This window comes from Equus caballus, chromosome 7 (genome assembly GCF_041296265.1).
Source record: "Equus caballus isolate H_3958 breed thoroughbred chromosome 7, TB-T2T, whole genome shotgun sequence".
NCBI lineage: Eukaryota > Metazoa > Chordata > Mammalia > Perissodactyla > Equidae > Equus > Equus caballus.
Genome location: NC_091690.1, coordinates 65,820,127 through 65,845,673, shown reverse-complemented (window position 1 = coordinate 65,845,673; position 25,547 = coordinate 65,820,127). Strand labels below are relative to the sequence as shown.

The following is a 25,547-nucleotide window of genomic DNA, read 5'->3' as shown; positions in this document are numbered from 1 at the left end:
GTGATTATATTATATAAGTATAATTTTATCTGCAAATTATGGAGTCTTTTGGGATTTTAGAAAGATTGTTCAATTTTCAAAATAAGTCTCTGGAAGAACTTTGATCTTCTAAAACATGAATACTTAACAAATTGAGAAAACCTGTGGTTAATTTTTGAGATTGAAAATCTTAGTGCTCTGAGATGCCTTGGACATTTTTTGGTTTCTAATGTCTTCCTCAGAAAGCATTCAGAACACTCAGAATGTGTGTGTGTGTGTGTGTGCACGTGTGCACACACTTACGAGGGGGAAGAAGGGAGAAGAGGGGGACTCTTTAAGCCCTGCCCATTCTTGTTGCCTCCACAGCTTTCCAAGTGTTTCCCATCGTAACTGAAAGCCTGATTTAATAGTTGCTGAGATCCTCAGCCATACTGAACCCAGCAGAACCCCAGTGGAATCCACCTTAGTGAAATACGCGGACACAGAGTTTGTGGTCTTAATTTCCTTTCAAGTGCTGGATCTGTCACTCACTGAGTTTAACATTTTAGGGAAATAATTCATTCCATGTGAGCCTTTGTTTCTTCATTCATAAAAATGAAGCTAATAATAGCACTTCTCTCATAATATTTTAGGGAGCTTTCAAAGAGCTATGAAAAGCTCTTTGTAAATTATAAAACATAATATTTACAAATTTGTGTTTTGAAGTCAGGAGAGAGAGAAGAAACTTGCTAGGGTTTCTCCAATTATTTGACTACTGAACATTTTTAAGGTCTAGTGAAAAGCAAGAAAGTGAAGAAAAATATGGGCTTCAGAGCGTTACAGGCCCGAGTGCTATACTTCCATGAGTTTCTAGAATGTGCCCCTGGTAAGTTACTTCACGTTTACAATGTTTAACTTTCTCATCTGCCAAATGGGAATACAATTCTCCTCAGAGAGAATTTGTGAAGATCTGGTAACCAAAGGTGAAGCTCCTTGCACAGTAATAATGCACAACTATTTTTAAAAAGAATTGTTTTTGCTCCATGGAAGCTATTTATACTGTCAAAGCATTGTAGAAAACTTTCTGGATTCATGATTAATAAAATAGGAAAGTAAAATAAATATCAAAAGGTAAAAAGAAGAAAAAAGAAGTTAAAAAGGAAACAATTCTAAAGATGGTGAACAGGATCTTTATAGTTTGTGTAGGAATAAATTGGACTTGAATTTAATGTGTTTCCATGACAATCAAACATTACCCTTCCATGAGGGAGACATTAAACAAAAAGTAGATGAAATACAGAACGCATACTGGCATTCCTCTCGGGGCGTCTGTGGGCTAGTCTTGTCTTTTGTGTAGATGAAGGGCTGAGGGCGATAATTGGCTGATGCATTTCATATTTTCGAGAAGATGAGGAAAAACTAGTTTGTTCTCCCCTTTGGAAGTAAAATGTCAAGCAACTAAATGGAAATGTGGTTCTGCACCATGTGTGATTTGGGGATGATTCACAGCCTCAGACACATCCTGAGTTCAGGATCAGAGTTTGGCAATTTTCTTCCCCAAACCACGCTTGAACAAGTATACTTTTAAAGATAACTGCAATAAAATCTTATGTTTCTAGTCATAAACTGTTTACTGCAAGAACCCTGGAGGAAGACATGGTTTTCCTAGTACTTTCTCTGAAAGATCTTCCTTGAGACCACCTCCCCAGGGTGATCTCTGACCCCACCTCATGGCCACAGGCCCACTCCCAGGCTGATTTCTGCACACCCGTCATACGTTCATCACTGTAATACCCACGAAACATTGATGTTCTATGACTTTTCTATCCTCCATCAGAACATTAATTTTTTAGGGCATGCACTAAACTCATTTTTATCTCTGTATTCCCAGAACCACCAAATAACCAAGCACAGGAGCTCGGAATTTGCTATATGAATGAATGCACTGCTCTACTTATGCTTTATCCTTCTTGGACACGTTGTAGCTTCATAATTGCCAGAGGCAAATTGTCAGAGACAGCAACAGACAAGCAATATCAGGGACTGTAGTCATGATTTGAATAAATCCCCTTTGAACACCCTTATGTATAGAGAACTTAGATTTCCTTCTCAGCTCATTGGTACTACGGTATTCAAATACTAAAGTTACAAAACTTAAGATGATGCGTTTTTCAGTCACACTAATTTGAACTTACATCCTAGCTTATATTCACCAAACCAGGGAACACGGTAGAGTAAACAGCCTTGAGATGGAAAGGTGATGGTTTTTTATTAAGTCACCAGGGGATAGCAAAACTTAAATTCACAGGATATTTTGAGAATACTGTGAAGGATGATATGTGAAAATTACAGTTCAGTGCTGAGCACACAGTGTATGCTTGTTTCTGTTATTTCCTTACTCCCATTCCAGCTTGCCATTTTTGCTCTCTGTTTGTTACATACCCTACAATGGAATTTGCACGAGATAGTCTAAGACATCAAAAGCAGACCTGATTCATGGACTGACTCTGTAGAAACTTCTGAAGAAACCAAAGATCCCTCTCATGCAAAGAGATAGATCCCCTGCTCCAAAAGCAAGGCCAAGTTTAAGAGAATTTCTATCTCCAATATCATACAGCGGCGTAGACTCTGGAGATGTGGAGACCTGGGTTCGAGTATGGACTCTACTATTTACCAGCTGTTCATTCTCTGGTCAGTTATGCAAACTCTCTAACGCTAGGTTTCACCATCTCTAAAAGAGAGTTAATTAATTATTTCTCATGGGATCATTATAGAGACTAAATTAGAATTAAGCTGAGTCCTAGAATTATGTTTATCTTAGTCACTGCCCATCCTAGATCTTGGCACCATACTCTGAATATAGAAAATGCTCAGTACATATTTCTGCAGTAGATTAACAAACAGGTTCACTTATATGAACCTCTTTATGCCTAAACCAGCTTAGGTTGAGTTTCCGTTGCTGGCAACTAAAAGAGTTCTTACTGATAAAGAAATTGCTTCAACTCAGATGGGGCTGATAAGGGTTTTTCTCAGAATACTGCCAGTTTGCTTGTTTACCTCCTTGGCCTTGCCAATAAATTTACCTTGACCTCAATGCCAATTTCATATCTAGATTTGAAAATATTTCCCATTTTATTTTTTAAATTTTTTTAAAATGTTTAAAATTTTTTATTTATTTATTTTTTCAGGAAGATTAGCCCTGAGCTAACATCTGTCACCAATCTTCCTCTTTTTGCTGAGGAAGACTGGCCCTGAGCTAACATCCATGCCCATCTTCCTCTACTTTATAGGTGGGATGCTGCCACAGCATGGCTTGAGAAGCAGTGTGTAGGTCTGCACCTGGGTTCCAAATTGGCGAATCCTGGGCCACGGAAGCAGAACGTGCAAACAAACAACCACTGTGCTACTGGGCCAGCCTTGAAATCGTTCTTATTTCCAACGTCCATCTGAGAGGTTTCTACTAGAATAAGCTTTTTTCTCTCCATCATCTTCACGTAATTTCTTCCTTCTTTGAAGCTCCAAGTCTTCCCTTTATTCTGTTTTGCAATGCAGCTAAACTATGTTTGCCCGTGTATAGTAAATCAATCTCTCTTTCACCTCTCCCAATTCTCCTCCAAAAGGTGTCACTGAATTGCCACTTCACTTTGTACAGAGTCCTGTTATTATACAGTCTACACAATATCATAATCATACACTGCTCCCTTTTCCCCTAGTCTATACTATTTCACTATTCTAATGGGCCAAAATTTATTAATCCCAGTTCTCTAGCTTTGTCTTCAATAGATGTTTAGTGACTGAAGTTTTCCTTGGAAATTAAAATCTTTTCCAGGACAAAGTCTTGATGCTGTTCATCTCTATAAACCTCAAAAACCAAACAGTCACTGTGACAGAGGCTGATTGAATAATATGGATGTGATGGCTGGAGACCCAGCTGTCATGTTAGTCCACAAGATAAGAATATGGTAGAGTAGGGAGCTAGGTGGAGCTGTGGTCCTTTCCTAGAGCAGAGCTGTTTTATCATTCTGGATTACATATACAAAGCATTGTACACTGTGAAAGATAAATGAGTGTCTCTTTTTTGCTTAAGCCACTGTTATCCTCATGACTCATAAGCAAACTCATAGCATGTGTTCAAAAAAAGCTTTCCTGAATTGAATTATCTTCAGAGTTGGCTCCTATCCATACATCTGTAGTAGTTCAACTTCCCTGGAAATCTTTAGGGCTAGAATGGAGAATTTGAAAATGAGAATGAGGCCAGGGAAGCATAGCCCAAGAAACAACCAAAACTTTGGAATTAATCAAAACAAAATATGGTACTTTCCACTGTGTGGTCATCAGTATGCCAGGGAGATGGAGGATAGCGAGTGAACTCAGTTCTATACGTTGCCCCATAGGAGCACAGTCTATTGGGGGATAAAGATACAGACAGACAGAGAATTGTCTCTGAGTCTACTAACCTGTGGGATACAGACTAAATATACTGGGATTCAGAGAGAGAAAACAAATTTTGGGTCTCTTTTAGTCGAAAAAAAGATTTAGTTGGGGAGCTTTGGATGAAGAAAATGCAGCATGCAGCATGAATATCACCAACATGGATATCTTTGCTGCCACTCTGTCTTTTCTTTGCTAATCCAGATGTTTTTTGATACATCATGGTATTCTTTGATATATAAAGAGTCAGAATTCTTCTTAATGTAGCATTCATGTAGTTACAACCAACCATTTAAATATTCTATATGAAACTTATTTGCTATCTCTGATGTAGATTATTCTAGAAAAGGAGAACACCATAAGCAAAGTCCCAGAGATAGGAATAAAGAAGCCATGTTTAAGGAATGTGGCTAGACTTGAGAAGGGAATATATTCTAGAAAAGTGAATATGACACTGGCTCTAGGGGATGGAGATGTTTGTGTTCTTGGAATCTATGAAGCAATCTTGGCATACATTTTTCCCCCAAAATATGCCATAAACTCTTTCATCTTGTCTTTGACTAATGATTTTTAACAACATCCCATTGATCCCCAAAGAGCTTGGTGCTTACAATCTAGAGGCTTAAACACATATCATATGCTATCTCTAATAAACTGTAGTAAGAACTATAATAGCAATATGTTCAAAATACAGTGGGAGTAAGGAAAAGAGAACCTCTGAATCTACTGGGTAGAAAATTGTTAGGAGGAACAGTTGAAATCTGGTGATTGGGTCTTGAGGCAAAAATAGTTCACAAAACAATAAGTCATTCTAAGAACAAGAGATGATACCAGAAAGGATAAAACTTCTTGAAAGTGTTCAGTACTTTTAAATATCAGAAAGTAATCTCAGGTGGATAGAGTAAGCCGCATGGAATAGGATTGAGAAGGATACAATCGGAAAGGATGGGAATGGTTTTTCAATCCAAACTTGCTCTCAAAATAGAAGTCAGCTTTTTTTATCTATGGGTGACTAGGGTTTGCTTTGGAAATTTGGGGGTAAAACACTCCACCTTGCCACTTTTTGAGGGCAGTCTGTTTTATTTTCCACTAATTCAAATCACTAAATGGTAATCATAAAATGATAACAATAATAATAGTTACCCTTACACTGGACTTAAATATGCCTACCTACATGTTGGTAGAGAACAAATTTTTGGACTTTGGTGCTAGATAAACCTGGTTCATTTCATGTCTCTCCCAGCTCTGCTACTTAGCTATATATTCTTTTACTTTTCTTTCTTTCTTTTTTCTTTTAGCTGAGGAAGATTGACCCTGAGCTAACATCTGTGCCAATCTTCCTCTGTTTCGTCTGTGGGTTGCTGCCACAGCATGGCTGATGAGTGGTATAAGTCTGTGCCAGGAATTCAAACCCATGAACACAAGCCACTGAAGTGGAGCATGCAGAACTTAACCACTACACCACAGACCCAGCCCCTATATATTCCTTTTCTAGTTGCTTGAAATCTCAAAAGATATTACCTTAACTATTAAATACAGAGATATATACAATTATACCCAGTCTATAGTGCTGTATTTAGATTAAATAAGATGACATATGTAAAGAACCCAGCACATAGTAGGTTCTTCACAATTGTTGGTTTATCTTCTACACCTTTTCTCAAGTGCCTTTGTAAGAGCCTTTGATCAGATACTAGTATTACCACACAATCTTTCTTTTAAATTCACCACACAGTCTATTTTGCAATACAAACCTGATAATATGCAAATAAGTTTTCTTTGTGCTTCCGTGTAGGGTTGTAAGAGGTTTAAATAAAGGCATCTTGTCATGGGTACTGCTCTCCGGATAATTAACTGATCAAGCCTCTGGCTCAGTTCGTGGTCATGCTTTTGGGTAATTATTTTATTCATTGGCATCATTTTTAATACATTGTTACATGCAACAAGGAGAATCCATCCCAATAAATTTAAATGAAATACTTTATGAGAGATCCAATAAATAGACAGCAGCAAGCTGGTTCAAAATGATAATTAATATATTATTGACTCATTCAGTAGGAGTTTGGCTTTACATTCTAAAGATACTATCTAGATTCTGCTTGGAGTCCTAAGCATCTAATTAATTTCCTCCTTTGCTGTAGAAATAGTACAGATTTTAACACATACATTTCATATGGTTAAAAATGAAGAAGCCCTGGCATGCAGTATTAAGCTTTTTATTACCTGCTATGCTTTGCAGACTTGTGGCATAATGCAGGTGTTGATAGAAAAGTCATATCCAATTCTTATTGGAGTAGAACTTGTCCTGCTGGTGAAGACCAACCTAGCTTTCAAGATTCAACTTAAACTTTGTCTCTGTTATAAAACTTTCCTTGAAGCCTCCTCACGTCCTGCCAGCTTGGACCCGCACTCTCCCTCCTTGGTCACCTCCACCCGACTCCATTCAGATCTCAGAGTACCTGCAATGTTAGGGTTTCGTTTTTGTTTACATTTGTCATCTACTACAAGACTCTGCAATCCATAATGAAAAGGATAGTTTAATTTTTTTTTTTTCTGACACCGGAACGATTCTGGGGCAGAGAAATTATCTATATTTCACATGAGTACATTTTCATATTTTCGAGTCAACCAGGAACAATTGCCGATGCCCACCCCACCATGAAATATCGCTCTAGGGTAGGGCTGTGGAAATTAAGTATCAATAAGATACTCAGTCAAATTTGAAGGTCAGATAAACCAGGGTAACTGTTTAGTATAAGGATGCCCCAAATATTGCATTCAAATTTAACTGGGCATCTTGTATTTTTACTTGCTAAGTTTGGCAATTCTGTCTAGAGGCAGAGAGAATCTGTATGATTCAAATGAGGGAAAACTTTTAGATAAACTTTAATAATATCTTTAACTCAGTTTTACCACAGAGAAGTCTCCATATTTCATGGAGGATTTCCTAAATTCCTCTGCAACAGAAGGGCAGGCTAAAGACACCTTCCTGTGACTGACCCAATGGTGTAGTGGTTAAGTTCGTGCTCTACTTCAGTGGCCCAGGGTTCCCAGGTTCGGATCCTGGGTGTGGACCTAGCATTGCTCCTCAGGCCACACTTTGGCAGCATCCCACATACAAAATAGAGGAAAATTGACACAGATATTAGCTCAGGGACAATCTTCCTCAAGCCAAAAGACAAAGATTGGCAACAGATGTTAGCTTAGGGCTAATCTTACACACAAATAAATAAATAAATAAATAAATAAATAAATAAAGTACCTTGCTTCACCCAGGACTATCTATGCCAGTGCACCATTTAGGAGGAGCTACGTAGAATTTAGAACAAATCTCTAATCTGACTGATGTGACAAGACATCAATATTCTTACTGCAAATGTGAGCAAATAAACACGAATCAAGATGCAAACTCTACGTGAATTTCTCTCTCTCTTTCGCAGATCTAAACTGCAAGCATTTTCTGTTACCATCAACTTTCCTTCTCTCCTACATCTTCTTTACTACAACTATTGATACTAACAACTGAAATTTTTACAAAGATTCAAATAAGTCCACAAGACACTTATAATTTAATTTTATATTAACTATGTAGTTATTAATAATATTTACCTTTCCCAAATTCATTTCTTAAAAGAAACTCATTTCTTTAGGAGCCAGAAATTTCCATTTTGGGGAGGAATAATTATTTAAAAGTTTTCCCATTAATATTAGGCAGAATGTTGTCTTCCTGTAACTTCTATGCATTATACCTACTTATGATTTTAGAAGCTACAAAGAGCGACCAGATGTTTCTCTCCACATGGCATCACTTCAAATACCTCAAGATAGAGGCTGGCCTGGTGGCATAGTGGTTAAGTTCACACACTCTGCTTCAGCAGCCTGGGGTTCACAGGTTCAGATCCTGGGCATGGACCTACACATTCCTTATCATGCCATGCTGTGGCAGTGTCCTACATACAAAACTGAAGAAGATTGGCACAGGTGTTATCTCAGGATCAATCTTCCTCACCAAAAAAGAAAGAAAGAAAGTGAGAAAAACTCAAGATATCTATTTTCTATATCCACACATCTTATAATGTACTTCTCCATAGCTCAAAGAGTTCTCTATAACTCTTTCTAACATAGCAGAAGTAAGTTAGAGATGCTTTTCCATCCGCACGTCCATAAGAGTATCGGTTCCATGAGGAACAGATCTTGGCATCATTTTATCTCTAATATCTAGCAGAATACATGATATATTATGGAGGCTGGATAAATATTTGTAACACAAATGAATAAATTCTGTCTCTCTTGGCTTAGACACTTAAAAGTAAAAAGACAATACCATGATGTTGGGAGTCATGTGATTAGTTTCAATATCATTTATTCATTTACTCATTCACTTAACAAACTTTTTTTTTTGAGCTCTCTAACTATCTTCCTGGCAAGATTTGATGTCCTGGTGAATACAGTGGTAAATAAGAGAGACAAGGCTCCTACCTCAGAGATGATACCTCCCATGATTTGGACACTATGATTCTCTTAGTGCAGTCGAAATTACAGTTGCTTTTTAAGTGTGCTGAAGTACTCTTAGTCAACAGAATTCATAACTATTTTTCACACAGATTGCAGAGAATCCAGGACTCTACATTCCTTACCCAACTAACTTCTCTGATTTGTTCATTAGTTTTTTGTTTTGTTTTGTTTTTAATCAAAGCACTTAACTTTGCTTTGCTTTTATGTCTACAGAATATATTTTAATTAGGAATTTGTCTCAAATCTTAGCCTGTAAAATTATTTTTAGAGTCTAAACATTTTAGCCACAACATTTCTACTTTTTCTTAGTAAATATCATCTTCGTCCTCTCTGTCTTTCCACAGAGCTGGAAAGGAACCAAAACCAAAGGAAAAAATAAAACATAATATGTTCCTTCTTTCTTTTCCCCATTCTTCCCATGTTCTCTTTATTCCTCTGAAGCTTCCATAGTCAGACACTCCTTCTGTGTATCTCTGTCTTTTCTTTACACTACAGTCATCATGTTATGCCTGTAAGTTCAAATCAGACAAATGTGAATGCAGATTGAGGCTCAGTCTCTCCCTAGGTATGTAACATTAGGAGTGGTATATACTCTATATCTGTCTCTTCATGTATGTAAAATGGATGATATTAATGGTGTTAACAGATGGTTTATGATGGTTCAATGAGGTACAGTAACGTAAGTGCCCACCAAGTTTTTGGTGTGGAGTAGGCATTAAACATCTGCCAGGACATTCCCTCTTTCTAAATGCTTTCTATGTCACTTCTCCAAAATCGTGTATATTTTAAGCCATTATCAGAGAGAATTACTCACGGTGTGGTGCATCACCCTAGCAGATCTCCCCTGAGTTCCCCTCCCTCATCCTCTCCCGTCAGAGCTGAAGTGTGCATGACTCTGAGGAAACCGGAGAGGAAAGTTAATCAAGCGCAATTGTATCTGGAACAGAACCTTTCAAGAGATTTCAATTTCTCTCTGTTTGTTCATGGTATATAAGATTTGGCTTTGTACAGAATTTGGTTTGAGATAGAGCTTTGTGAGATACTGTGAATTATAAAAAGAAATATATTGGTCTTGTCGTGTTTCTGGCACAGAGCTCCTAAAATCCTTTGAATTTTCTGAGTGATAAGAGAAATAAGTATCTTTTGATATTCATAACAAACCCTTTCAACCACATCTGAGTTTATGTTAATGAAATGACTTTTGGTGGAAAACACTTAAGGGTGGGGCCTGGCTGCCCAGGGAACAAACCACCTGATCAGAAGGTTGGAATTTTCAGGCCCTGACTACCCCTCCGCCCCTTGGGAGGTGAAAAGAGCTGGAACTTGAGCTCAGTCACCAGTGGACAGTGATTTAATCAGTCATGTCTAAGTAATCAAGCTTCCATGAAAACCCAAAAGGACAGAATCAGAGAGCCTCCTTGTTGGCAAACACCTGGAGATGTGGGGAGGGTAGCACGTCCAGAGAGGGCATGGAAGCTCTGCACCCTTTCCCACAGACCTTGTTCTACACATGTCTTGCAGTTGGCTGCTCTTGAGTCGTATTCTTTTTTAATAAACCAGTACTCTAGAAAGTTAAATGGTTTCCTGAGTTCTGTGAGCTGCTCTAGAAAACTGATTGAACTCAAAGAGGGTGTGGTGTAAACCTCTGATCCATAGCCAGTTGTTCAGAAGCACAGGTGACAACTTGGACTTGCAGTTGGCATCTGAAGTGGGGATTGGGGGGTCAGTCTTGTGGGACTGAGCTCTTGACCTCTGGCATCTGAGGCTATCTCCAGGTAGACAGTTTCAGAATTGAGTTAAACTATAGGACACTCACCTGGTATTGCAGAATTGCTTAATATATGGAAAGCCACACATCTGGTGTCAGAAGTGAAGCAGTATTGTAGTAGATATTGAGTGTAGGGGACATACATGAGAAGTGTGTTTTTCCCCTACATTTTGACATTTATTAGCTATGCATGTCAAACCAGAGTCTAAATCTCTCTTCGTCTTTTAAGTTTTTTCCTCTAAGAAAAAAAAAGGAAGGGGCCGACCCAGTGGTGTAGTGGTTAAGTTTACGCCTTCCCATCAAGCCATGTTGTGGAGGCGTCCTACACACACACAGTAGAGGAAATCTGGCATGGATGTTAGCTCAGGGACAATCTTCCTCAAGCAAAAAGAAAAAGGCTTCATGATATCAACCTTGCATGATGTTTTTGATGGCTAAATCTGATGCCACGTGCAAAGTGTTTGACAGACTTCTTGACTATCACAAGTGCTTCCTGAAGGTCTGTTCCCTCCCTAATCGTGGACTCCCATTCATTTTAATCTACTTCATCCAAAGCAAAATTTAAATATCCTTAACTCCTTCAAATGACATCCTAACCCCCAGTCCATCCATTGTCCATATTTTGTACTGCACTGTAACATGTTCTTCTTCCTCATCTTCACCCCATCTATTCCTGAGCTTTGGCAATGGACTATTTGCTTTTTATTTTTCTCTAGTTGCTCCATACACATTAATATCCCCCATAAAATAGTAAACCAACACCTTGGTAAAGGCATCTAGCCAACACCCAATAATCCTTGTTCCCCTCCAAGATGTAGTTACCGTAGGGAAGTGACTGCCCAATCAGGGGCCACATTTCCCACCACCTCCGATATCTTGAGGGCCATGTGATTCGTTCTAGCCAATAGGATATGAGTTGAAGCAAAGCATGTCATTTCCCACCAAAGTGGGTAAGAGCAAGTGTGCTTTTGCTGTAGTCTCTTTCCTTATCTGACTGCTAAATAGAGAGGGCTCCTAGTGGGGACCAGGAAGACATTTGGGACCCTGAGTGCCACCTGACTAGGAACAATGCATCAAACTGTGATAAGTAAAAAATAATCTTATCTTGTTTTAGGTCACTGAAGATTTAAAGGTTTTCTACTTGTGCAGCTGGAATTACTTTTATTAATGCAGCTGTCATGTCCTTTTCATATTATGGAGACATGATAGATGCCCCAGAGGTGTCTTTTGACTTGCCATACTCTTTTGGAATATGAGGTTCTCTCTCTCCATTAGAGCCTTAATTTCATAATAGGAAGATAATCTGATGACTACTTCAAGTTCTCCTCCTGCTGAGAACTCACCCTTCTAAAGTACCTGGGTAATTTTCAACAAATTTGCTTTGTGGTTCTTGTCCTGGCCAGAATATGAGCTTCCTTCCGAGTCTTTCCCCTACCTGACACCTCAGTGTAGAATTTGGTTGATCACGGCCCGTGTCTGTAGCAGATCACCACAAGAAATCAGCTCGAAGAGTTAAAGCAGTTTCAAAATAAGGCCCAGGCACACACTCATTCTGGAGAACCCTTACCAGCCTGGCAGCTGCCATATGAAGGAGAAACCTGAGACTGTGCCTCAGAAGACCTAAGTTCTAAACTGAACCTTTCGCTACCAACCTGTGGGACCAACTGCAAGTCAGCAAACTTCTGGGACAGTTTCTTTGTACATAAAATTAAAATATTACTACTCATTAGGATTATTGAAATAATTGACTAGGATATTAGCTTTATGAATCTTAGCAAATAGTAATTTTCCAATGCATTTTTTTCTTCACATGGTTATTGAGGAATAAAATAAGAATGTGTAAGTACAAATGCTTAGCAGAATAACAGTTACATGGAATCCATTCACATGTTTATTCCTGTCTTCTTTGTATCCAAAAGGTGTCAATGAATCGAGCGCAGGTTTTGAGCTTGATTCAAAACATGTCCAGCAGCCTGCGAAGATCAGAGTTCAGGACCCAAATTATCCAGAGACTGAGACTGCAGAAATGTTTCATAAAATTACCCCCCACAGAACTTCCAAATACACTCCAACTGCTTTCTCTAATAATCATCACCTTACGAGAATATGCACTAATATGTCCAAATTTTCTAAAATCTAATTATGGTTTAGGAAAATCTCATGATTAAGTCAGTAGGCCAAAAGTGTTTTAATTAATGAGGTTGCGAAGAAGGAGAATTCGGTAATCACCGTCTTGTAATACCAGTAATTTTGTGTCTAGATCCCACAGAAAAACTTCAGGTCACGATTGTACACAGTTGATTTGCTTGTTGTCTATGCTACTCAATATGCGGAGAAATATTTAAAAGAAGCCATCATGGACAAGTCTGTTATTCTAATCTGTTAGACCCTGTCAACATCAATAGCTTGCAGTCACTATTAACTATGCATTGATTTCACAGAGATTGTCAAAATTTTCATAGTGAAAAAGTCTCTTTTCTCAAAAGCACTAAAGAAATTACATTTTATCATGACCTTTTCTTTCCTCTTGGAGAGGAAAAAATAGGCATTGATATCAGAAACAAGGGATGCTTTTGTTATCCGAGTATTTTCTGTGTGCAAAGTATTCTGTTTAAATGCAGAAAAATAATTTTTTTTTTCAAAATTTTCCGCTGGATTTATCAGGACAACTGATGTCTTTTGCGAAATAAGAAAAAAATAGCACTAAGAGTTGTATGCATTTTAATTCCATTGGAAAAAACAATAGCATGCTTCCTGGAACACAATTAATGGGTACAATCATTTTAAGATAAATAAAATATCTTGGGGCTGGCCCCGTGGCCGAGTGGTTAAGTTCGCGCGCTCCGCTGCAGGCAGCCCAGTGTTTCGTTGGTTCGAATCCTGGGCGCGGACATGGCACTGCTCATCAAACCACGCTGAGGCAGCGTCCCGCATGCCACAACTAGAAGGACCCACAACGAAGAATATACAACTATGTACCGGGGGGCTTTGGGGAGAAAAAGGAAAAAATAAAAATCTTAAAAAAAAAAAAAAAAAAAAAAGATAAATAAAATATCTTTATGAAACCATTGTAAAAAATTGAATAACTTTCTTTCCACGAAACTTAAAAGAGTTATCTTGTTTCTGGATTGTACGCAACGAGTAATGCCATTACAACTGGTTAGCTGGTTTTGTTGCCCTTAAAAAATAAAAAAGAAAGAAAGAAAAGACTGAAATCTTCAGTGCTGTTTTATTAATTTCCCAGTGTCCTCAATTATAAAATGGGATTCTACCTCAACGTCATGGCTGTGCATCAATGAATGTTGTCTTTAAAACTTTAACATGCCAAACACATAGAATTTGCTATCATCAACATCATCATATGGTCAATATGTACCTTTCTTTTAGACTCAGTATTTTAAAACCATAAACCCAGAATTCTTCTGGGTAACCTCCTATAGAAATTGCTCCCATGGAATTATTAATAAGTAACTATCTTTCAGAATAGAAATCTGTTAATCATATTACAAAGAGTCACATTTGTAATCTAATCTTTAGAAATGACAGCTCATAAATCAGTAATTTATCATAAAATAAATCACAATTAGCATAAAAAGGTGTTTTATTCTTTATAAAGTGGTTTTATTTATGGCATTTCACTTGATTCTAACAACCACCATGCAAAATCATTATTATTACCAAGCTCACTTTATCGATGAAGGATTAAATATATTTGACTAGTTCAAACACAGAGATAATAGATACCATTGTTGAGGCCTGGGCCTGAGTTGCCTGACTCCAAAACTCTAAATTTCATTTGTAAACACCACTGAAGAAGTGTGAAAGGGTCCTAGTTACTGCTAAATTCTTGAAATGCTTTGTCTTGCAAATGTCTTAAAGTCTGGCCCCTGATAGCAGACAAAGAAGAGAAGCAGACAAATAGCAGGTAAATCCTCTCCTTGTAGTGGACTGGGCTATGCTGAGCCAGATAAGGCAACGCTGAGATAAGGTGGTGGGAGTCTTAGATAATCAGATCTTAGTATTTACAAAGTCTAAGTCAATCGTTCATTCAGCAAATATATGAGAAGCCATGTATTAGGTCTAGGGGCTATAACTGTAAAGAGAAACTGTTCCTATTCAAAATACTTGCAATCTTCTAAAGAAGATAGACAAATAAACCACAGAATTGAATTTATCGTAAAGTTCCATTTTATACATCTCTCCAAAACACACACACACACAAGATGTGAAAATACAAAGCGAAAACAAAGTGATGCTCCTTAAACAGAATCCCCTATTAAACGGCAAACAGCTTTGGAAAGCTGTCATCCAACAGATTTACAGATTATTAAGAACCTCTAAGATCCAGAGAGATCAAATGATTCTCCCAAAGTCATACAGCCTCAACCTATGACTTTTAGTCATGCCACATATAGATTGTAGGAACTGTGTATATTACTTGCCCTAGAGGTTTATTAAAGAAAAACATAGGATTAACGTACATTCATTCATCCATTCAATCAATACTTTTAAGCATCTACTATATAACATTCACTGTGAGAATCCCTGGAGATACAACATACCTGGCCATAGTCCAGTGAGGGAAGGTAGACATTAATCAAAAAACACACATATAAATAAAAAATAAATGTGTGTTATTACCAAGACATGTTACATTGTGCTATAATAGGCAAAAAAATCTGAGTGGCCTCTTCCAAGGAAGCAATGAGTAAAGTGCAATCTAGAGAGAGGTTGGAATTGATTAGAAAGTTGGGAAGGGAGTGACTAAGCCAGCCAGAGCACCTTCACGTTCAAAGGAATTAGGAAAGGTAGTGTGTGGCTAAAGCATTGGGAATAACAATGGTAGGCAAAGGGTAGATCATTCAGGGCCTTGTAGGCCAAGTTAACCATCTGCTCTGTTTTCCTAAGAGAAATTAGAAACCTTTAAAGATTTCATGTAAGGAGAATGATATGATCAGATTTGCCTTGCAAAAATGTCACCCTCTTTACAAAGGGCAGGAGGCAGTGGATGTAGTAAGATCAGACAAGTTGTGGGAGATTGTGTTAAGATGATGACAGAGGCATAATTATGTATGTCACACATCGGGGTGAGAGAGAGGGAAGTTTCAAGTGTGACTCTGAGTTTTTAGATTGCCAAATGGAATGAGATGATCATGGCATTCCCAGAGAATAACCAGATTGGGAGTTGGAGCAGAGTGGGGTAGAAGTAATTCTGAGTGTTATTTAGGCTGTTTTGAGTTTGAGGTGTTTGGGACTTCCAAGTGAAGAAGCCAAATACGTAGACAGATATGGGGCTTCGTGCTCAGAGAAGCCTCAGATGTCTGGATGTGTATGTATGATGGGGACCAGCCTTAGTCCCATTAGAAAATTTCCATACTAGTTTTGGCTTCAGCTACATTGTTTACCTCACATTCAGGACCTGCTACACAATTTATGAGACCCAGTGCAAAATGTAAAGGCAGGGTCCTGCTTGAGGGTAGACAAGTCAGTCTCTCCTTCCCAAGGTCATTGCTTCAACTAGGGTAGGCAGATGACACCAAGAGAATGAAATCTTGCCTCCATATCAGGATGTGCTTGGTACCCAGATTAGGGGAGGGGGTGAGATGGCCATGCTGAGACACCAGGTGATTGTGAAGTGTCCCCGCCTGCCAAGGTCAGGGGTGGCTCCTGATGTGGGCTCGGTGAGTTGAGAGTTGAAAGAAAGATTTCTTGGACTCTCAAGGTCTGGCAGTAGTGCTCTTTTATTCAGAGAATAGTATGAAATAGCATGAGGACAGGACCCATGGGCAGTGAAGAGCTGCAGGCATCGGGACAGGACCCACGGGCAGTAAAGAGTTGCAACGTGTTGAGAGTTGAGGCTAAATTTATAAGGCATGTGTGTGTGACTTATTTTTACTAGACGAAGAAAAGATGATGTAAAAAGTCATTAAATGGTTTCACTGCAGGTGGGGTCTTGTTACTGTGTGGTTGTACAACTTTAGATATGAATCTGGTCATATAGATCGGCATGTAGGCCAGGATGCCCTGGGCTTCTCTCCCTGGGGCAGTCCTAATCCACACCATAAAATCCACAGGATCATATAGGTGAGCATGTAGGCCAGGACATCTTGGGCTTCTCTACCTGGGGCAGCCTTGATCCACATCAGCTCCCACCTTGCCTGGCCCAAGAAACTTCAGGGTGTGTGCCTGACTCTAAACCTTTCCATACATGTGCCCAAATCAGGCAGTGGCAGTGGCACTGCAATGGAAGAACACTGACCTTCCCACTCATGTGGTCATATAGTTGTCCTGCATGGAGAGTGGCAGCAGTTGCAGGGCAGGGACAGGGAAAGGAGAGCCAGGCTTGGATATAGGGTACCAGGGAGAGAGGAGCAGGCAACAGAGAACCCAACCCCACCGAGGTGGAGAGGAAGTGGGAGGCAGTTTCATAGCTGAGCCAAAGCCCTGATTCCCTAGAGAATGTTTCACTGTGCCGGCAGAATTCACTTACAAAACACAAATTCAAAGATCAAAGTATTAAGAATTTCAAGATGGCAGTCATTGGGTTTCTCATCCCAAGTGTGAGACCCATCTGAGCACCAGGCTTTGAGCACTGCACTGGTCACATGCTCATGCAGGCAGCTCTGCTAACGTTGGCAATAATGTGTTTTAAGCAATAAGTAATAAAGACACCCAGATTGTTTCTGAACGTTGAGTGTTGTACATGTACTGTGGTTTCCGAATTACTCCTATTTGATGTAATCAATTTGATGTAATCAACTTGACCTCCACACGTCCAGCTGGTACTAGTTATTTGGGTTGTAGTTAAAAATTCTAATACATTTCTAATAATTCTTCTACTAAATCAAAGGAAGGAAGTATTTATTGAGTCCTACTAAATATCAGGTATTGTTATTGGTAAGTTCATATTAAATTATCTTATCTTCCTTCTGAAGTGATATTATCCCAGTTAAGTATTAATTCAGTGGCTCCTGAGTTTACCAATAAACACATATTGTGTGTCTACTACATTTCAGACAATGGGCTAGTAATCTGTTCTTGCAATGTGCTGAGTACATAATCACATTTAATCCTCAAAACAACTGTGCAAAGTCAGTATTTTTATCTTCAATTCTTTATATGATAGAACTTGATGCTTACAGATATTAAATAACTCAGCCCAGTTCTCGTAACATCAGAGATAGTATCATAGGTAGGAATTGAAGTTGGGTCTCCATGATGCTGAGCTATAAGCTTTCTTTCTTGGATAATGCCAATTTTATTAAAAAACAAACAAAAATCCAAAAATCTGGGAACTTTGGACACTTGCCCAACACATTCTCTGTAATTCTAATTCAGAATAGTCTTCAGTTTTGAGCAATGCCTGCAAGTGTGTCCATGCTTCTCAGTTTTGCTGCAGCTCAGCAGGGCGGCAGGCATTAAGGACAGGGGGCTCTGGGGCTTCCACCACGTTTGGCTTATCTATATGTCTCTCTGACTGAAGTGCTCACCTTAAGGGCTTTCAGTTCCTTGCGTCTTTTTTTGTTTCTCATCATACTCATCTCTCAGTCTGAGTTAACTGCCCCTTTTGCTGATACGGTTTATTTATTACATAGATTATTTTGCTTTTAAATCTGTGTCGGTAACTGTCCTCAATACGTCCCCCACACTAGAATAGAAAGAAAGGTAGGAGAGTTTGTGCAAGAAAATGAAATGTATGTTTACTGAGTAACTCTACCATTCAAAGAGCTTTCTGTTCTTATCTCATTTAATCCTCACAGCTACTCTATAAATTGAGTGTCATTACTCCCGTTTTATCCGAAGAAACTCAGACTCAAAGCAAACATGATATGGCCACAGGATATCTATTTGGTCAACACATAATAAGCATCTACTTTTTGTCAGGTGTGGTATTAGTCAGTGATGGCAAATAAAAGAGATACAGCCAATCAGCAACAGATGGGTACCTGAACACAAAGCTCTCTGGTGTCAAAGCATGAACTCCTTCCAAAACAGGAAGGTGAGTGCCTTTCATCTTTTAATTTTTGCCATTTTATGGCAGGCCGTTATACACATAGTAGATGTGCTATAAAGTGTGAACTTCATGATTATTTCCCAAACTCTGATTATTAAACAAAGAGTGCTTTCTTGACTTTTCAGAGGATGAGTTCAGACTGAGCTAGCACAGAAAAACTAATTGAACAGGCATTGTAACACGGAGGACATGCCAGCTCCAATTGTCCCTGGATGTCACTGGCTTCAGCGCATTGCTAATGAGAGCTCTGTCATCTGTTTGATGGCTGTGTGATCCCCTTAGTTTCATGCTCTTCTGTGGCCAGAGACTGTACCCCTAACCCCAGCCAGCTGTCTCTGCAATTTATTCTGCTGATGATTAGGGAGTCTTAGCCAACAAGCATGGTCGGATTCACTGAGTCACAGACCTTCGACACAGAGGCTTCAGAGATTATACAGTTCATCCTAATATTACAGATGAGGAAACAGACAGAGGTCATGGGAATTTTTCAAAGACATACAGTCAAGTAGTAGCAGAGCCAAGCTTAGAACTTGTGTCTCTTAGCTACTGTAAAAACCCATATTAGCGATCTAACCACAAAGGCAGGGTGTAGTGTCCTCTTTGCATCTCGTATTGGGCAATTTTATGATGATGCTCTACAATCGGATAATGATTTGTAGCTTGCAAAGCGCTTTGATCTGCCCAGCAGTTTGAAGGTCTGGTTAGGGAATTTATTACCATCTCAATTTTACAGGTGTGAAAACTAAGATTAGTGACTTCCAGCTGGTTAGCGGCATCCCTAAAGTCTGCAAGGGACATAATTTTCACCCTCTGAATTTTCACCTATTGCTCTCTCAGTTTATCATCCTCCTTCCCCAGGTGATATTTCTAAGGAATTGACAAGATTCCAAAAGATTGTTTGATTCATGTAAACCATCCTTTCAGATGGTCACTATAGTATAATCGACAGAGAATGAGAAATGAATTAGGAAGAGCTTGGTTCTAATGCTCATTCCACCAATTACTAGCTAGACAGCCTTGGACAAGTCTCTTCTCTATTATAACCTTTAAAATTGTGGTAATAATATAACCGCTATATTTAACCCACAAGAGTGTTGATAGGTTTAAATAAGATGATTTGAATGAATCCTGGAAACAGTGTGCTTTCTATGTGCTGTAGGCTGAGGGATATTTGGAAATTCTGACTTGAGAGGTCTAAGTAACCGACGGTATATTTTTAACGCCAACTCCTCTGCATTGATTGCCATATATCTTTTTCTCTCCAAGACTTTCTTTACTAGTCTGGCATCAAAGTATTTAATTTCCAGCTAGAAGCAAAAAAAGATGTGAGAGATGGAATTTAGTACTATTCTGGTTGCCATATAGTTATAATTATTTTCAAATATGAAATGACTAACTACAATGTCAGTTTCACATATAAAAACCAAGAATTGTGGTTTTTTAAAATACTGGTTAACTAATGTCGTTTTAAATTTCTTTCTTTCAAATTGTCAAATGGATTAAACAATGTGATGAAAAAAAGGGATAATAGTATCACCTTGTTGACATGGGACCCTGTATAATGAAAATAATCAAATCAAAAAGTGACCCATGTAATGTTTATAATTGATATGCATTGACCTACACAAATAATGTGTTAAGTTCCTTACATGATGTAAAAACTACATATTAGATAATTAGATATCACAGCTACCATTAAGAAGCCAATGATCTAATTGGGGATAAAAGTCTATCATTCAAAACAGAATGAGAAAATATTCATTTATTTAACCAACCAACAAAAGTTTGAGGATCTATTGTTTGTCAACAATTGTGCGAGTCCATGAGGTGCTGCTAGTTTAATGAGGAAATAAGCAAGAAAAGAGATATTTGCCAAACAGAGTGATATGAGTTACAACAGGAGAATGGCATTTGTTGAAGCAAAGTCAGTGGGGGCGGGGAGGGTGATTCAGTGGGCTTGAAGGCAGGGAAGCCTTCACAAATAGGAGACATTTGGGCTGATTCTTTTTCTTTCTTTCCTTTTTTTTTAAGGTGAGGAAGATTGGCCCTGAGCCAACATCTGTGCCAATCTTCCTCTATTTTGCATGTGGGACGTTGCCACAGCATGGCTTGATGACTGATGTGTGGGTCCACGGCTAGGAACCAAACCTTTGAACCCCGGGCCACTGAAGCTGTGTGTGTGAACCTAACCACAACATCATCAGGCCAGCCCGTGGGTTGATTTTTGAAGAATAACCATTTTCACCCGATAGGTAAGAGAGAACAAAGGTATTCAGGGACAAAGAGAAATCACATGCACACTCAAGAAACGATAAGCAGCATATAAGAAACACTGTCAGTGGGTTTTGCTTTTGATGTCTTTCTGGAATTGCTTTCTTAGAATTCCCTTTTCATCTTAATTCATTTGGGGAAGACATCTCCATTCTTCAAGTCTCAGTTCACACATCAATCTTTGAATCCCTAATTTGAACTTAATGTTTCTTCTTTGGCTTCAATAATACCATGTCTCCACCTCTATAATTGGTAGCATTTTATTAAATTTACCTGCTTAGTTTTTTGTCCCACTAGTATATTAGCATCTCAAATATAGGGATTATCTCATTCATTTGATGCCCTCACTACCCACCACTGTTTTTGGCACATGGTGGTACTTCAAACATTGATTAAATAACATATGAAAAAAATTAACTCTCATAATCATTTTTTCATATATTAGAGGGAAATATTTTTGAACTTGAGATTAAAAACTGTACCACACAATATTAACATGCAACAATTGTATAAATTCCAAATCTAAGAAAGAATAGAGAATTTTCTTCTCCCTTGTTCTCTGTTGAGTTCTTTTTAACCAACAACAAACAAAACCCTGAAGGGACAAGAAAACACCTCAATGGGCTCTAGGTTTTTCAGAACAATTCTTAAGAATCCACCATCCCCAACTTGTTATGTCCTTTAACCAGTATTGCAAATTTCTCCCGCCAACTCCACCTGCCAATATTACCAGTTCAATTTAAAAATTATTATTATCCGTGGGTTTTACAGTTACCATGGTAATATATTTTTTCTTATCTATGTCATTATACATTTCAAAACTGAACAGAATTATTCGTTTTAACGCCAGAGCTATAAAATTGGTCTCCACCAATACAAAAGAAGTAATCTTGTCCTTAAAATTTACCATCAATGAGAAATGCAACAACACAATGTCTATAAACATCTCCATATCTTTCTCAGAATAAAGTGCTCTTTTATTTCTAGCATGCTGAGATCCTCGTCCTTTGATACAGCAATGGGAGGAATATAAAATCGGGAAGGTTAAGAATCACTGTTTCACAGCAATGTGATGGAGCCTCTTGTGATTGGTATGTGACAACACAGCCACACTGGTCTTCAAGGCCTTAGTTAAATATTTCTTGAGCATCCACTATCAAACTCATGGTGAGAAATAAAAGGAAAAATAATGCAGGTTCAATTCCCCAATGTTCCTTACTCTATTAAAAGACTAAAAAGACATTCAAACTTAGCTTTTCTACCTATAAACATTTGGCAAGGAATAGATTTGATGGTACTATGGGTCTACTGAATGAGCATGTCCTCTGTTCAAAGTTCAGTGACTGGCACATCTCATACATTATCACATATACGATTTAAAACTACCTAAAGGTGATAGTTTTTCCACTTTCCATTGGAATTCAGAGACTCAGAGAGGCTAAGAAAGTTGTTCTATATCAAGTAACTGATAAGAGCAAAGCAATAATTACTTCCACTGCCCAAACTCCTGCCTGCTGCCTGTTTGTATCCATGAAGTTTTCTGGAACACAGCCACACTATTCATTTGTTTCTTGTCAATGGCTGCTTTTGTGCTAAAACAGATTTGCGTAGTTGCAACAGAGACTATATGTCCAGAAAGGCCTAAATGGTTTATTATCCAGCCATATAGAAAAAACTGCTGAGCTGTGCTCTAGAGCATTAAACAATGAGCAGAAAAACAGTTATTTATTCAGGATGCTTATGCCGCCATGTTTATATTTAGGGCCTATAAGTACTCAAAATATAACCCCCTGAGTCCTTTCTTGAAGAAGCCTACAATTTTTTCAACTGATGGAAAGGAATAATGGTAATAAGATGACCACATAACCATTCTGTATCAATTATTCACCCTCTTCATCTTCCTATGGAAAAAAAGAACAGCTTAATACATAACATAATTTTGTTTTTAGTGACCAGGCTGCCTTAACAGTGGAAATTGTCAAAGGGACCTTCTGACCGGCATAAATGTTCACAAATATTTCTTTGTTCTTTTTTTCCTGGCACACAGCTAGAGTGCCCTTCACAGCTTCTTTTGCAGTATGGTGTGGCCATGTGCTTGAGTTCCAGTCAATGGGATATGTACAGAAGGAAAAGGTGTCATTCTGAGGCCAAGGTTTTCAAGAGGTGTGTGTGGTCCCTCCACCCCTCCCCATTAGTTCCCGTCAGCAGGGTGCAGTGATGACAAGGCCATAGGGGATGTTGGAGCCAGAAGAAGATGGGTCTTTGCAATAATACAACTGCTTACAGATCAGAAACAACCACCTCAGGCTGTTGTTTGAGCCATTATACATTTTGGGTCTATTTATTATTGCAGAATATCCTGTGCTAAATAATATAAGAATTAGTACTTTGAAGTGAAATACTGCTGTAACAAAATATAAACTACATGGCATCAGAAGGTGATAAGGAAATGTGAATTGGAGCCTGGAAACATGGAGATCCATTTAATTCAGTACTAAAATGCTTGGTAAAGCTCTTGCTTGTAATAACTTGAAAGGCCTACTAAATGCCTATAACTCTATAGCTCAAAGGGAGAGAAGTGGAAAAAGCTAAAATATTAGCGTTTTAGCTGTTACTCGCCATGTTAAGCTAGTCATTAAACAAAACGGATGAGCTCTACCAAGAATTAGTTACTTTGAGAGCATAAATAGACATTAATAGAGAATCCAGAAAATGGGGGACCTTGAATTTAAAATAATAGGAAATGAGATTGACAAATACTTTGAGGAATAGAAGCCTATTAACAATTCTAAATTGAACAAAGGGATTAAATCCTTTGGCAAAAATCAGATTAAGAAAGAAAGAGAGAGAAAGGGATGAGGAGAGAGAGGAATAGAGAAACAGAGAAGGGAAGGTACATGGAGTTGAGGAAGGAGCAAAGGAATATGCTGATATGAGATCTATGTTTAGGAAAGAAATTTGGTTGTTGACTGACTATATGTTAACATGATACTTATGGAAGCAAATGGGTTAAAAGCCTCAGAAGTTTTCCAGGGATTTATATTGCCCCAAAAGCCCATGATTGAAAAACAATCCTCAGGCCTCTAAATAGTCACTGACAAGAAGCCTCCCAGAGAATACATCTTGCAAAACCCACTTCAGATGTCCATTGAGGATATTGAACAAGAAAGAACTTTGCGAATTCAGATCCAAGAGCCGTGAAGAACAATGAAAAGGGAATTATCTCAGAATGCAGATCTAATTTCTATCTAATGAACTTTCTTAACTGCAGAGTTTTTCACAATACCTGTCAAGTCAGATTCCATCAATGGTATGGACCAGTAACTGCTGTGGTTTCCACATTCTTCCCTTTCTAAAGAAGCGTTTTTACTGTGGGTGCCCTGTCCTGTACCTAGAATTGCATATTACACAGTACGGATGTGTGTGTGTTTATAGTTTTCTAGAGAATAATAACCCTTATCTGAACTTGAACAGTAAGTTTGTGCACTATCAAAAGATCCTACTCTTTGAGATGGATACTTAACTTAATGGGAAAGAAGGCCAAGATAGCACCAGTCAGCTTCTGTTTAAGACACATGGAGTGGCAAGGTCACTGTTCCTCAGCATCCAATTAGCAGAGATGTCGTTGCCAGGAGAACCCAGATGTAATTTATGTAAATTTCCTCATTTTTATATGAATACATTTAACGATAGAAACCCCATGTGCTTTGTGCATTTATTTAATAGATATTAATAAGTTCCTACTATGTTCAAATCCCCCAGAAAAGGGAGAGAAGTACTAATGGTTGAACACCTAATGTAAGGAACTGTACTGGAAAGGAAACCACTTCTGAACAACTGCCTAATATCTTTCAACTTACGCCCCTCTCTATTTCTGTGAAGTAAGTTCTTCTGTATTTTCAAACAACATAAACTGTCCTATTTCCCTCCTCATTTCCGGATCCAAATTCTTTTCTGGGCTACTTTCCCATTTGTCTGTTGAAAAATATTTAATTTCTTAGAGACTTTAGGTGGCAAGTCAGTACTGCATTTAAATTACTTTCAGTTGTGTTGCAATATTCAGTGGCAAAGACATGGGGACAAGCTTGCACTCACTGATTGGTGGGTACCAGTCAGGAAAGAAAAACATAGAGTTATTTTGTTGTTTTGTGGTATGCAAATTTAAACTTAAAGTAGTAAGGATCTTTTAAAAACTTGATTGCAGGAAATTATTCAGAGTGGTTACATTCCGTGTTGTTAAATAGTGCTTAGAAATGCTTCTACATGCAGCTGATTCATTAATGACATTGTAAAGCTTCCATGGGATCCCTTATAAGACTTTTGTATTAAAGCTACTTATCCCTCGTACGTCTACTATCTCTTGACTAGAGCATTGTTTGTTTTTATCATTAGAAAGTTTTTGAGTGTCACAATTCTTTGGACTTTAAATGGTACTTCGAATCAGGACTAGAGATTGCCAATATCTAAGGCATAGGATATTACATACGGAAACGTTGGCAGAGTGTTAAAGATAGAATTATTGTACAGTTTGAGTCTAACTGGTCACTAAAGGAAATTTCTAGAGCTATGGCTCTAAGTAGTAAATAAAAT

At 38.3% G+C, this 25,547-nt stretch overlaps 1 protein-coding gene across 4 annotated transcripts in view; it reads right to left on the bottom strand.

The window, feature by feature from the left end:
* TENM4 (teneurin transmembrane protein 4) overlaps positions 1-25,547 on the bottom strand; it is a 2,707,421-nt gene that overhangs the window by 2,555,953 nt on the left and 125,921 nt on the right. The gene's annotated exons all lie outside the window — the stretch shown is intronic.